This window comes from Canis lupus, chromosome 13 (assembly GCF_011100685.1).
Source record: "Canis lupus familiaris isolate Mischka breed German Shepherd chromosome 13, alternate assembly UU_Cfam_GSD_1.0, whole genome shotgun sequence".
Lineage (NCBI taxonomy): Eukaryota > Metazoa > Chordata > Mammalia > Carnivora > Canidae > Canis > Canis lupus.
Genome location: NC_049234.1, coordinates 20,323,751 through 20,337,540, shown reverse-complemented (window position 1 = coordinate 20,337,540; position 13,790 = coordinate 20,323,751). Strand labels below are relative to the sequence as shown.

Sequence of the window (13,790 nt, the reverse complement as noted above, 5' to 3'; positions counted from 1 at the left end):
GTGGGATGGTGGAGGGTAGCAGAAATTGGTATTTAGTGTACAAAAGAGTGAAGGAGAAGTGGGAGAGAGGACAATGAGTCCACTCCACTGTTTCAGGAAGGATAGTGATGAGGGGAAGGAAGAAAGGAAAAGACAGGAAAGACTTGAATGTAAGAGATATTTAGAAATGTTTCCAGGTAGAGAAGGAAAAACTTTCAAGGAGGGTGGTTGAGGAAGCCAGAGCTGAGCATCTTTGCCCTTGCACCCCAGAAAGGAAAGAGGATGGGCATGGACCTGAGCAACAGTCCAGAGGCGTTGGGAGGGAAGCTGAGAGAGTTTGTGCCTGAAATCCACAATTAATTTTCTCAGCATTATAAACATTCTGGGGGTCTTGGCACCAACGCACACTGGAAGCTAGGGAGTTGGCGGAAATTATTTTTTAAGACATTAGACCAAAGAAACTAATTGCCTGGCTCAATAAAACCACAAGGATCTGACAAATAACAAAATGATTAAGATGGGAGAGAGATAGGGAGAGATGGTTGGGGCAGGGGTGAGAAGAGAGACAGAAGAGAGAAACAGAGGGATGGAGGGAGAGAGAGATTCAGGGAACAGAAGGAGGAGGCAGGGTGCCGGAAGAAGCAGAAAAGGAGTAGAAAAGAAGGAAGCTAATGAGAGAAACAGATGCCATCACGGAGCATCGAAATGCCTCATTTTGTACTTAAGATTCCTAGAAAGGGGAACCTAAACAAAGCCTTAAACCTTTAAACGTTCTTGTTGACTAGCTGGCTTTCAACCAATGATGAATTCTAGGCTAGAGGTTTGGTAAAAGTTAATGCAAACCAGGGCAAAGATTTCGATCACAGAAGTAAATATCTTCCCAGGCTGGAGGGCTGTGGAGCATTTCACAGGGGAAATCAGGAAAAATTCTGCTCAGAGCTGCAGTGCACATTATTTATAAAGGTCAGAGGGGAAAAACAATATAAGATATAATTTTCCTGTCTTCTGACTACAAATAAACCCAAGTACAGTGGCTTCATCATTCTGAGCAGATACTGGCAGTTGCTGTATCAATGATTTGGTTTTCCTTTCACGTGCATTCTAGCCGAAAGCAGGCCCGGAGGTGGTCCTAGCCTGGTCCTAGCCTGGTTGACAGGACCTGCCTGCATGCAGAAGCTATACCAACTGCCTTGGATTTCACCCTCCGTCCAAGGTGAAGACTGTTCTTGCAGTGATTGCCCAGTGCCCCAAGTGGGCAACTGCTTTAATTTTCCCTTCGTCCAGAGCCTTAGTAAGAGCTTCCCTGAACTGTGATCTCTGACCTTGGAGAATCCTGGCAAGATTGTGACTCTCCCAACTCCCTGATATTTGGGCTTTTGTTCAGTGACTTGTAAAAGTGCTGGGAGCAGTTACAAATGCTGTTTGTATTTGCAAGATGGCTTGGTTCCATGGTTTTAAATACAGGGTTACTAAAATAAGTACCTTCGTAACCAGCAACATATTCTGAACGTATTATTGTGGTAAGGATTGGAGTCAGCATGGTATAGTCAAAGAATCAAACGAGATGGTTGTGGAGTCAGATATTTTTAGGTTTGAACCCACTTTCTAGCTATATGGCCTTAGGCAATTTACTCACAGTCTCTGGACCTCAGTTTCTGGTGTCCCTTAAATGTTACCAATAATAGTATCTACCTCAGAGAGTTGTTGTGAGGATATAAATCAAATAAAGGGTTTAAATATTATAGAGACTTGGATGGGGACACTTTGGGGAGTGCCTCCCCAAAATTCATGCCCATCTGGACACTCAGAATGTGGCCTTATCTGGAAACAGAGTCTTCGCAAGGCCCTGCTGTGTCAACTTTGATTTCAGGCTACCGGCCCCCAGAACTGTGAGAGATGTTGTTTTAAGCCTCCGACTTTGTGGTAATTTGTTTCAACAGCCCCAGGGAACCAGTACAAGTATATAGTGAGTGCGAAACACAAATTGCTCAGCATCAGGAGGGTCTTACTCTACGTCCTGGTAATTCATCTTGCAGCCCTTGGATTGGAAACTCACTCTGGTCCTACATTACTAGTATTGATCCCTCCAGTTCACAAACTCGGCCACTTATTCACCTTTCTTAGCAGCCTGCATTTTTTCTGTGAGCTCTGCCTTTGGCTCTGTAACCCCACTTATATGGCCCCGCCAATTCAACTCATTCATCCATTCAATAGAAATTAACTAAACACTATGGACCAGTTGGTCTATAAAGAACTCAGTATAAAGTAGTGAATAAAAACACAAAATCTCTCTTTTCAAAAAAAAAAAAAAAGATGTACTTTCTTTTGAGAGGAGAAAAAATGACAAACAAGGAGATAGGTGAATATATAAAATATCTGATAGTATTGAATGCTGTGAAAAAAAAAGGCAGGATGTGGGTATGTAGAGCTGGGGCAGGATACACATCAGTGGGACAGAGAAGGTCTCTCTGACGAGGTGGTATTTTAATATTGACTTAGATTAAGCAAGAGAAGAATAAAGCGACACCTGGGGTGGGGGTGGGTAAAATGAAATAGGGGCTTACAGCCTCAAAAACCATAGGCTTGGGCTTTTGCACGGAATGATGTAAGAAACCAATGGAGGATCCAGGATAGAGGAGAAAATGATCTGCCTTATATTTTTAAAGGATCCCTTTAGTTACTGTTTAATAAACCAGCTATAAGAAGACAACTTGGAAGCAAGACTAGTTAGAATAGGTTTACTGCAGTAAGCCCAGGCTAAATGTAATTTTGCATTTCTTTCTGACTCTTTCTACAGAGCAACAATAAAAGGCAGGTGGAAGTGAAAGCATTCATAAGTTACTAGAGTCTGTTTATGCCTTGCAGATAGCCAACTGGATTTGTTTTTTCTTAATGAACTGAGGTGATTTCTAAGAGAAATCAAGGAAAACTCCAAATAGGTTACTGAGCTAGGAAAGACCAAAAGGGAGGATATCTGGGGGTGGAGAAAGGAGGTAGATTAAATGTGCAGAATCCAGCAGGTGTGAATGCAGAATGGATGGATTCTCTGCCCCTCCCTGGCGTCATGACCCAGCTCTCAGCTGGTGAAATACAAAAGGTGTCAAGTAAAGTTAAGGAGACTCACCTACTTTACAAAACCTGGGAAGTCTAACTGTGCCTTCCTAAAGCATATTGTCTTAAATATATTTTTAATATGTTAAAATTACATGATCATGTGGTTATTTATAACACCTCATACATGATGTTCCTCCCAAACAAAAGTACAACAGGCATCAGAGCACCTGGGTTTTCTTTCACTGCTGCTTCCTTCCTGCCTGAGGGCAGAAACTATATCAAGTAATGCTGATATAGGGGACCTCCTAAAACCCACCAGTCCAGACCTGGCTCTACAAAGATATCACTTGAGGAAGTGACAGGGCCAAGGTGTTGAGGATGAATCAGAGTCTCTTGGGTTGCCAACAAATTTTTTATCTGCTACTTTGAATCAATGGGTCTAACTCTTGTCCAGAGTTGCCAACTCCTTCTTCCAGACAAAGCAGTTCAGTATGAAGAACGTAGCAATTAAAAAGTAAAATATCACCAACTCTTTTGCGGGTAAGCTGGGGAGGGAGTGGGGAGGGAGGGGAATCTTGCAAAGCAAGATTTTTCACACCAACTCTGTCTTTAGTGGATGATTCCTTTAACCATGAGAAATTCTTTGGGTAAGCAGGGCTACCAGTACAAGGTCCTAAGTAGTAACCCTTTATGACTCCCTTTGCAAAAAAAAAAAAAAAAAAAAAAAAAGTGGATAGAGAATGAGGAGACTGCTTAGAAACATATGTTCTTCAGGGAGTCTTGCAAGTCTTGCTCTAAACTCTGAGCCAACACAGCTGTGAGGGAGCAGAGGTCAAGACTTCACAGAAAAGCCAGATGCTGCAGTGAGCACATATTGTTTTACAGACATATGTGTATATGGATATGTGTGGTGTATAAATATATACATCGACATGTGTGTGTATACATTGGCAAACCCCCTCCCCACTTCCCATCCTTTTAGGTAAACTGAAGGAGGAAGGGAGGATTTCCTGTGAAAACAATGTGTAACCCCGCTCATCTGGTTAATGTGTTTGGCTGGATTCAACGTAACCAAATGAAAAGGAAGAATAGGAAAAAAAAAATTGGTGATAAGACAACTTCACAGAGGGTATGTGATCTGATTCAATTCAATTCCTAAGTACTATTTTTTGTATTGTTAGTACTAAGGGGTGAGGGGAGATGCAGAAATCATTAGCAAACCAGTCATCCACGTATAAGCAGTGTGACCTTGGTCCAGGCACTTCTCTGGTGAGATAACTTTGAGTGGGACCATCCCCTATTCTACCTTCCGATCCACTGGATCCTTTACAGAGACACCCACTGTATGACATGGGGCAAGGAGAAATGGGCTGGGATTTTAGTTCCAACTCTGTCACTAGTTTGCTGTTACTGAGACCACTTCATCTCCTCCCACTTCCTTAAAACTATCCACAGAAAGAAATGATTTCTTTATTGGAAAATAAGATGATTGGATTATAAAAAGGGTCACAAAATAACTGCCTATAAAAGAACCAAGTGGGTCCCAAGTATTCCAACAGGGAGTAAGGTACCTTTATATGAGAAGCTACTAATACAGCTACTTTCCACCATTGTCCCACTGCTGTCTTGTGGCAATATGGCCTGGTCTAATTTTTAAAGGAAGCTTGGCTATCTGTATTCCTATATGAGATTGAGCAAGTCCTAAAAACTGTATATGACAAACAAAATACATCTGAAAGCCCAGTCCTTGCCCACATGCTGCCAGTTTGTAACCTCAGGATCGGATGCTTATAGCATATCTTTTAGTTCAACAATGGGTGAGTGTCTGGCATGGCTGTTCCAAGAGTGCCCATTGTATCTCCTGCCACTGGCAGAAATTGTGCCTGAGAGACCTTAGTCCCTGAAGAGGGGCCTTCCAAGGGCTACTAGCTCCTTGGTCTAAAGCTCTTCTGAAACTAGGCTGCCTAATTTCAAATCCAAAGGAATCTCTAGGCTGCCTCAGCATATTCAAAAGCTATAAGCAAGGCAATAACACTGCCTAGAATTTTTAAGAGGACATTTCCTGACCTGGCCCATGAATCTTTTCTCAAAGTCTCTGACTCTATATCCACTTAAAAGAATCAAAGACTTTAGTTCTGGAGGCTACATTTGCCTCTGCAGCCCCGAAACCTAGAAATGATTCAGCAGCATTCAGATCCCAGAAGATCTAAACTTTTTGTGCATCAGTACTGAAAAATGAAGAAATTGAATCATTATAGAGTGTTCACCACACACTTGACCTGATTCAAGGAGCTTTCACATAACCCAAAGTGGGGAAACTACATCTGACATAAGTAAAAGTAAGTGCTATATTGCCACACAAAAGAATGGCTGGGTAGGGGTATACTTAAATATATGAAAGAGGTAGATATCTCTAAGAAGTGGTCCTCAATTTTTTTTCTTTTTCCACTTAGTCTTGACCTATTATATGCTATACATACCTATCTTTACACACTTAACGCCTAGAGAGACAAACAGATATTGAAAAATGAATTATAAAGAGAAAAACAAACTTAATAGAATACTGGATTTCAGAGTATAAGTTAGTTTCATGGGATCGTGTAATCTAGCTTGAGTATGGGGGATTAGCTTAAAACATTCTTTCCTCTTCTTTTTCTTGGTTACTTATTCCCAAACAGAGAAACTGGCCACCCAGCGAGAGGAGAAACCAAAGCAGTGTCCAGTTACTGAGAGATGGAGAGACACGCAATGGATTAAGAAAGAGAGAAAGTGTCATGAGCTAAGAATAGAGAGACAAGCATGGTCAAGATGAAGTGTGGTCTTCTAGGGCACGTCAAGACTTTATTTGAAAGTCAATAGGAAGCCACGAAAGGTTTTAAGCAGTTCTTAGTTTGTGATTTATTCCTTTTTACTCTGAGGAGATGTTCTCCATAGGCTCAGTGAGTGAAAGTAGTGGTTTGGTCAAGGATGATGACAATAAAAATGGAAAGAAGTGAGTGAATTTGAGAAATATTTAGATTTGCATTTTTTCTATCAGCAGAGACCAACCTAAAAACCATAGCGTGTGTTTTACAATGTGGGCAGCTTGGTTTCTCATACTATCATATTCCACATTCTTCCACATTTCCAGTGGATAATTTCCCCCCTATGGACTATTAAACAACTTAGTGGATGGTATGGTTACGGATATTAACATCGGATGGTCTGTGCAGACTATTCTATATTTAAGGACATTTTCTTCCCTTTTTTACCTCCCCAGCTACTGATTAACTGGAACCCCTGAGGTAAAAAAAACTGAAGTGAGGGAGATGTCTTTTTCCTTTTTTGTTATACTTGGTTCAACATCAATAGCATGGGTCCAATACCTTATAGAGTTTTATAATGATTTTCTAATTTTAATTTTCTCACAACACTGCCAATAAGGCCCAAAGTGAATATAATTTTGGAGAAAGTCAGGAGACAAACTGAAGAAACAGACATTTTTTTTCCATAATCAGAATCACTCCTCCACTTCAAAGCCCACCTCTTGTTTCAGAGTCATGCTTAGCTCACTTTTTACTTAGGATGAGTTCCTATGAGAGCTCTCAGCTATTCATGAATATAAGTTATATTTTTTAAAGATTTTAATTATTTATTAATGAGAGACAGAGAGAGAGAGAGAGAGAGTCAGTGACATAGGCAGAGGGAGAAGCAGGCTCCATGCAGGGAGCCTGAGCCTGATGCAGGACTTGATCCCAGGACCCTGGCAGACACTCAACCACTGAGCCACTCAGGCGTCCTGTGAATATAAGATTTTTGATAACACTGCCTCCTTCCTAGTTACCTCTGATCCTTGGCAGGGTTAATGAGGTAGCCTCAAATGGAGTTTCTACTACTTCGATATGTGACAATTAGAAGCCCCTTATCTATTTTTAACATATATGCCTGTACAAAGGTGCTACATTTATACAATCAAGTTGAGTGTTGCATTTTATATTCAGTTCTATGTTGTAAAAGAAAAGTTGTGAAAAACTTTGAAATGAATCAAAAAGATTACTGTCTGACTCAGCTTTCAGATTATCTCAAACTTTTATTGCCCTATAAATTATGGAGAGCTTATAATAAAGGCAAAGCATTGCTTGCTGTCCATCAAAATGGAAACCATGTCCAGAGATGTACAATTGATTGTTGCCCTATGGGTATCGAACAATTTTACCAGTTTTGCATCTATCTATAATTTTTTTGCTGTATTCTGAATGTTTATATATTTGCCAGTTCTTTGGATTCATCTTTGTACTCATTGTAACATTTTATTAATTAATAAGTCAATTAAAATCTGTGACCTATTTTTATTTTATACATGTATGTGAGTAATTGTTTTACCATTAAAAGATCTCCTTTAACAATAGCTGTCCATTTTTACTTGTTACTACCACATAATGTTGACTTTGATTTGAATTCCAAATACTTTACGGTATCGGGCTAAAACCTAACAAAATTAAAGGTGTCAAGGAGCAGTAACATATGACAAAGAGTTCAAGGTAACTGTCTTCCAATATATTGTTGAGTTAACTTGTTGTAAATCTATCTGCTACCCCCTGTCCCCAGATGTGTAAACTAGGGGTTGAGAAAACTTTTTCTATAAAGCGCAGACGGTAAATATATTTGGTTTTGTTGTCCATGTGATCTCTCTTACAACTATTCAACTCTGCCATTAGAGCACAAAAGAAGCCATAGACAATATGTAAAGAAATGAGTAGAGCTTGGCCCAATAAAGCTTCATTTACAAAAACAGATAGGGAGCTGAGTTTGGGCTATACTAACTCTCGGATACCTATTTCATGAATTTTATGCTTGAAGAAGAAGTTATTTACTCCCTTTGCTGTTGGGAAGTCTTAAATATACTTTGGAGTAGAGTGAAACATTCCCAGTTTTACAAACTCCTCTAAAGAGTGTGATGATATAAAAAATGAAAGTAAATGACTGTGAGATCTCCTTCCTTTCCCCTTCCCCTCCTCCTCCTTCTTTTTTAGCATGGCACTCATGCTTATTACACAACGACACTCTTTTCTTTCAACCTAAAATGCCCTGTTTCATTACGACCATGAATTAATAAGAGATAAAAGGTAATAATGTTCTCTCTTTTCTTTATTATAAACATAGACATTGGCATCCACCCATACAATAATTGAATATTCATTACAGAAAGGAGGAATAAAGTAAAAGGGAGGAGAAGAAACATATCAAACAACTATAAATTTCTGAAAAAAGTCACCTCGTTTTTATGCCTTGGAAATAACACAATGAGTTTTGTTATGTATTTCTACAGTCCTTTTGTCAGGGTCCATGTTTCTTTAATATGTTTGTGATGATATTGTATATATAATTTTGTATATTTTTAAAAATTTATTTATTTATTTATGTGAGACAGAGAATGACCACAAGCAGTGGGAAGGAGCAGAGGGAGAAGGAGAAGCTGACTTTCTGCTGAGCAAGGAGCACAATGAGGGGCTTGCTCCCAAGACCCCAAAATTATGACCTAAGCCAAAGGTAGATGCTTAACTGAGCCATTCAGTGCCCCATTTTTGTATATTTTTTTCAATAACAAGTATTTCCCATAAGTTTTCCATCGCATAATTTTATTTGATTTTTGATATAATAATGTAAAAAAACATAGGATATTTTATTATAAAGGTAATATACTCAAAAATATCCATTGCATAATTTTAGGTGATATAATGTCCCTATTAGGTGGGTATACAATTTTTGTTTACTCTTCTCTTGTTCTTGAACATTAAAGTTTTTATCAATTTTTAGTTATCACAATATTGAGATGAATATATTAGTATTCATTTTCATATTGTCTTTAATAGTTAAAGTGGAGTCTCTGCTCTAGAATTACTAAAGCCAAAGGCACACATATTTTACAATCATATGAACCAGCAAGATCAATATATGGTGCGCAATTTTGCAATAGGGAAATCTAACATTTTTCAAATACATTATAATAATGTATGGATCTAGGGAGAAAAGTACAGAAAAATATAAAATGAAAAGTAAAGTATTCTTTCTTCCTGACCACTAGTCATGACCCAACAATAATGAGTCTTAACAATCTGTTGGACAGCTTTACGGGAATTTTAATGTTCATAGAAATATACACACAACATCCTTTCAAAAACCGCAATAAGATATGGTATACACAGTTCTTACACATTGATTAAATCATGAAGACATTTAGTACTCTCCTATTGAAAGAAATTCAGGTGAATGCCAACTTTTTGCTATTATAATAATGCTGCAATAAAAACCTTTGTTTACATTCCTTAGAAGATTCAACACAATATTGCTGGACCACAAGTTCCTGGAAGTCACTTACTTGGTCCAATTTAAGAGCAATTGCCAAATCACCCTCTGGAAAGGTTGCACCAATCTATATCCTAGGGGAGATATCTTAAATCATTTCAACAAAACAGTATTTATTGAGTCTCCAATTTGTGCAAGTTATTTTTTACTAGGCAGGAAACACAAAAGATGAATACGGTGTGGTCCCTCGGCTACAAGAGTAGGCACAGGCAAACTATGGCCTGCAGACTAAGTCCAGCCTGCCTCTTGTATTCCTAAATGTTGTTGCATACAGAAACCAGACCCATGTAGAACTTCTGACCTTCATAATATAATATATTTCTGTGTTTTGAGCCAGTACGTTTGTGCCAATAAGACACACCCGCTATAGGAAACTAATGGCAAGAATCGAGAGAAATAATGAATCAGTTACTGCTACTCCCTGTTATAGCTGAGTTGCATGTGTGTTAAGGGAACATAGGGCCTAAGCAATTATGTGGGAGGGAAAATTCTCCCAGTAAGGGATGTCATGTATTGTACTTCAGCATTTAGCAAACTTGCTTTATCATCCAAGGGAACTCCTCCACAATTCTTGCAAAATGGATCGAGCTGCTTGCTTTGAAATTTAAACTCTTTTAGGGAAGGGGGCCTTTTCTGACACAATCAACCTCATTCTGTTGAAGGCTTGCAAGCCAAGGGTACAACTAAGGAGAAATGAGAATGCCCACTATAAAACTGTTTTTGGAATGCCATCAACCCTGTTTATGAGGTCGAGTAATTTCCCTTTATTAATAAAGCAGAATGCTGAAATTATCTGAAATGAATAGAACTATGGACAAGCAAACTTCTAGGTTTGGCTTTTGTGAAGGAATATTTCATTCACTTACAAACTGTCGGTTTTCTTCTGGAGAGACAAAGTGGAAAGGCAATTTTTAATACCAGAATGCCTGAAATAGCCGTTAATTTGGTTGAAAACAGAATATAATCCCAGCTCTCCCTCTGGCAGTCTCAACTTCAAGTTATTTCTAACAGAATAAATGAAAAAGGGGCACCTGGGTAGCTTAGTTGGTTTAGCACCCAACTCTTGATTTTGGCTCAGGTCATGATCTCAGGGTCCTGGGATCAAGCCCCACGTCAGACTTTGTGCTGACATAGAACCTGCTTAAGATTTTCTCTCTCCCTCTCCCTCAGTCCCTCTGCCCCCATCCCCTACTCACGTTCTCTCAAATAAATAAATAAATAAATAAATAAATAAATAAATAAATAAAAGATATTTCTTACATTTGTTCTTGGAAAAATATTCATGTGAAGTAACACATTGAGTACTTTTCTGATTTGAATCCAAACTCTCTCTGAGAAAGACCTCCTTCCAACCATGTACATCTTTCATATATTTGTAGGGTACAACCATTTCACTTAGTGGTTGTCTTTTGACTTGAGGTATCTATTTTGGCTAATAAAAATACAAGAATATTAACTTTTTTCTTCTTGCATTCCTGCTATAAAAAATGCTTGTTTTCCCTGAAGCACACCTTTGGACAAGTCAGAACATGTGGGAAATAGAAGCACAAAGAATAATACTTTCAGAGCTTTTCTTGCTATCCACGGAGTTCTAGCACAGATTCTTCCTAAAATATCTGGGTACCAACACCTCACCATTATCACCCTTAAAGGAATTTTTTTTCACTCTCATTCTTCTCTTGAAAATACCTGCCCGGGACGCCTGGGTGGCTCAGTGCTTGAGCATCTGCCTTTGTCTCAGGTAATGATCCCGGTATCCCAGGATAGAGTCCCACATCAGGCTCCCTGCAAGGAGCCTGCTTCTCCCTCTGCCTGTGTCTTTGCCTCTGTATCTCTCTGCCTCCATGAATAAATAAATAAAATCTGAAAGAAAGAAAGAAAGAAGAAGAAAGAAAGAAAGAAAGAAAGAAAGAAAGAAAGAAAGAAGGAAAGAAAGATGTCTGCCCATGTCCTAATACCTTCCTCAACAGCCTTATAACCTACAGTCTTCCTTCCATAATGTGTCATCCCTACCTATTGTCTAGAGTTGAGGCATCCCAAATAAGAGTGGGTTCCCTAGGGCAATGTCTCAGGATTCCAGTGACCCAATCCTCAAACTACTGAATTTGCATAATATTTGTTAACATTTGCACTGCACCTGAGATAACTGGGCACCTCCTTTAAGCTCATGCACACATCCTCTTGTAAAGGATCTTAAACATGCTCTGTAACTAACTTGTATAATATGGCTCTAGAGTCTCCATGTATTTCTCACCATGTCAAAAATAGAGGGTTTTTACTATTCTTTTTTCATCTGCCATTTGCACAGCCCAATGTAGAAGGTGACAGGAAAATCAGCCTCTCTTTCTACTTGAGTCCAATAACTCATCAAAACATACCACAGGTCTGAAAGATTTACCTGTGTAATATATTTTAGTTGTGGGGCTTACACATGGTAAGTGCACAGGAAACATTCTTTCTGATTATTTTATCCTATTCTATAAATTCTTTAAAGTGAGAAAGGAGCTTCAGCATCTTCTCCATATGACATTTTTAGTTGTAAGAAATCCTTATTCCTGTGTAGCGGCATAACACAAATACAATGGAGATTCATTTCTTGTAACAATATATAAGTGTTTTGGATGGGTAGGTAGTACTCCACAGGATTCAAAGGCCTACAGTTATTCCATCCTGACACTAAGTTGTCAGATCAGGCCTCAGAATCTTCTACATTCACTAGGCAAGTGAAGAAGAGCAGGATAAAAAGGAATATCCACATCTCATCTTGGCCAGAGTCACGGCACATTTCTTGTACTCCTTTCCATTGGCAAGAACCTGGTATTACCTAGTTGCAAGGAAGACTGGAGAATCCAGTTCCTGGTGTACATCCACTTCCTAGCAACGTTACTAAATATTGAAGTCGAGGCCTCAATCACTGGTGATCAGTAAGTCTCTGCCATAGAATTCAACTTACATTTGATATAAGCATATTTATGTATATGCACACAAACACACATCTCACATAGGATCTTGCATACCTTTTCCCACCACATATCTCTATGGCAAAAAGGCAATGTGTTTTATTTTACAGGCAACATATAAAACCTTGAAGCTCATCCAAATCTATAATTATCTGATAAGCCCTTTTCCTCAATTCAGGATACAAAATATGTTCACATCTGTTGTAGATTCAATTACTGGCCTTGATTCTTCATGCCTTTGCCATATAACTTTTTGTTCCTAGGAGGAATATATTTTCCTGCTTCTTCCCTTTGAGCTCAGCTGTGTAACTTCTTTGGCTAATAGGATGTTAGAAAATATGACACAAGCAAGGGCTTAAAATGTACATGTGCATTTGAATATTCCCTCTGACACCACTTTTAAAGAACATGCCTCAGCTCGCATGAGGGTACAGAAGGCCGAGACACATGTAGAACAGGGCTGCCGCAACTGACACAAAATTCTGCAGTGAGAAGTAGAGTGGCCTGGCTGAGCTCAGCCCAGATCAGCTGCACTCTAGTGAGCTCATAAGTCCGGGAGGATGCTGATTGCTAAATGCTACCGAAATACCATGATTATTTGTTACACAACATTATTATGGCAAGGGCTAACTGATACAATGTATTTCAGTGTTAAATTTTTTGCTCAAGTGCCAATATTCTTATATTATCACAAAATCACTTTCCCCCCCCCTTTCTGGAGGCGTTCTCCTCCCCTGAATTTTCCAACAACAGCTGGACTTGGATGGTTTAAATGGTGATTGCATAGGTGTTCTTCCAAATGCAGGTAATGAGAGAACTGGAGAGTGAGCAGCAGTCCACTACTATTGCTGCTTGCTGCCATTAGATTTTGCTATTGAAGACTGTCCAACATGATCCTACAAATCTTTGTGATATCATTGTTAGTGTAGATTCCCAAACTAACCATAAGATTCTTGAGGTTTGGGTTTTAAGAGTATTAATCTTTATTCATACCTACCTTCTTAGCCATTGTCCTCTCCAATCATACCCTCCAAGTCAATGTGGCTACAATTTCAACACATTGTGCTACAACTGGCATGCTTCCAGAACCTCTGAGCCCATGTTTGAGACCAGCGAAGACTCCCTATGCTCATTTTCCACCAGCCAAGTCAATTCCAAACTACCAGAGAGTTTCTAATAATCAGAAAGATCAAACCAAAAGAGATACTGATACTTGTCTCCTCAAAGTCATTGTCATCTCTGAACATTTCATCCTGCCTTTTCCAAATTCCAGCTCTGATAAGCAAACAATATTTTGAGAATTGCATTTTTCAAACCAGAGAAGTTTTTTAATATCCTTTCTGCAATGCATTTATATATCTGCTCCAATTCCAGTGATTGCTCCATACTAATAAATCAGCTCCAAGCTACTGTGTTACCTCCATGAACAAAGGGCTGGCTAGTAGGATTTAT

At 39.0% G+C, this 13,790-nt stretch overlaps 1 long non-coding RNA gene across 1 annotated transcript in view; it reads left to right on the top strand.

Annotated features, from left to right (window-relative positions):
* LOC119874433 overlaps positions 1–6,256 on the top strand; it is a 48,832-nt gene extending 42,576 nt beyond the window's left edge. The window contains exons 3-4 of the long non-coding RNA XR_005368601.1: positions 4,016–4,162; positions 5,712–6,256. This is a non-coding gene — a long non-coding RNA (uncharacterized LOC119874433). The remainder of the gene's footprint in view (positions 1–4,015; positions 4,163–5,711) is intronic.
* The last annotated feature ends 7,534 nt before the right edge of the window (positions 6,257–13,790 follow it).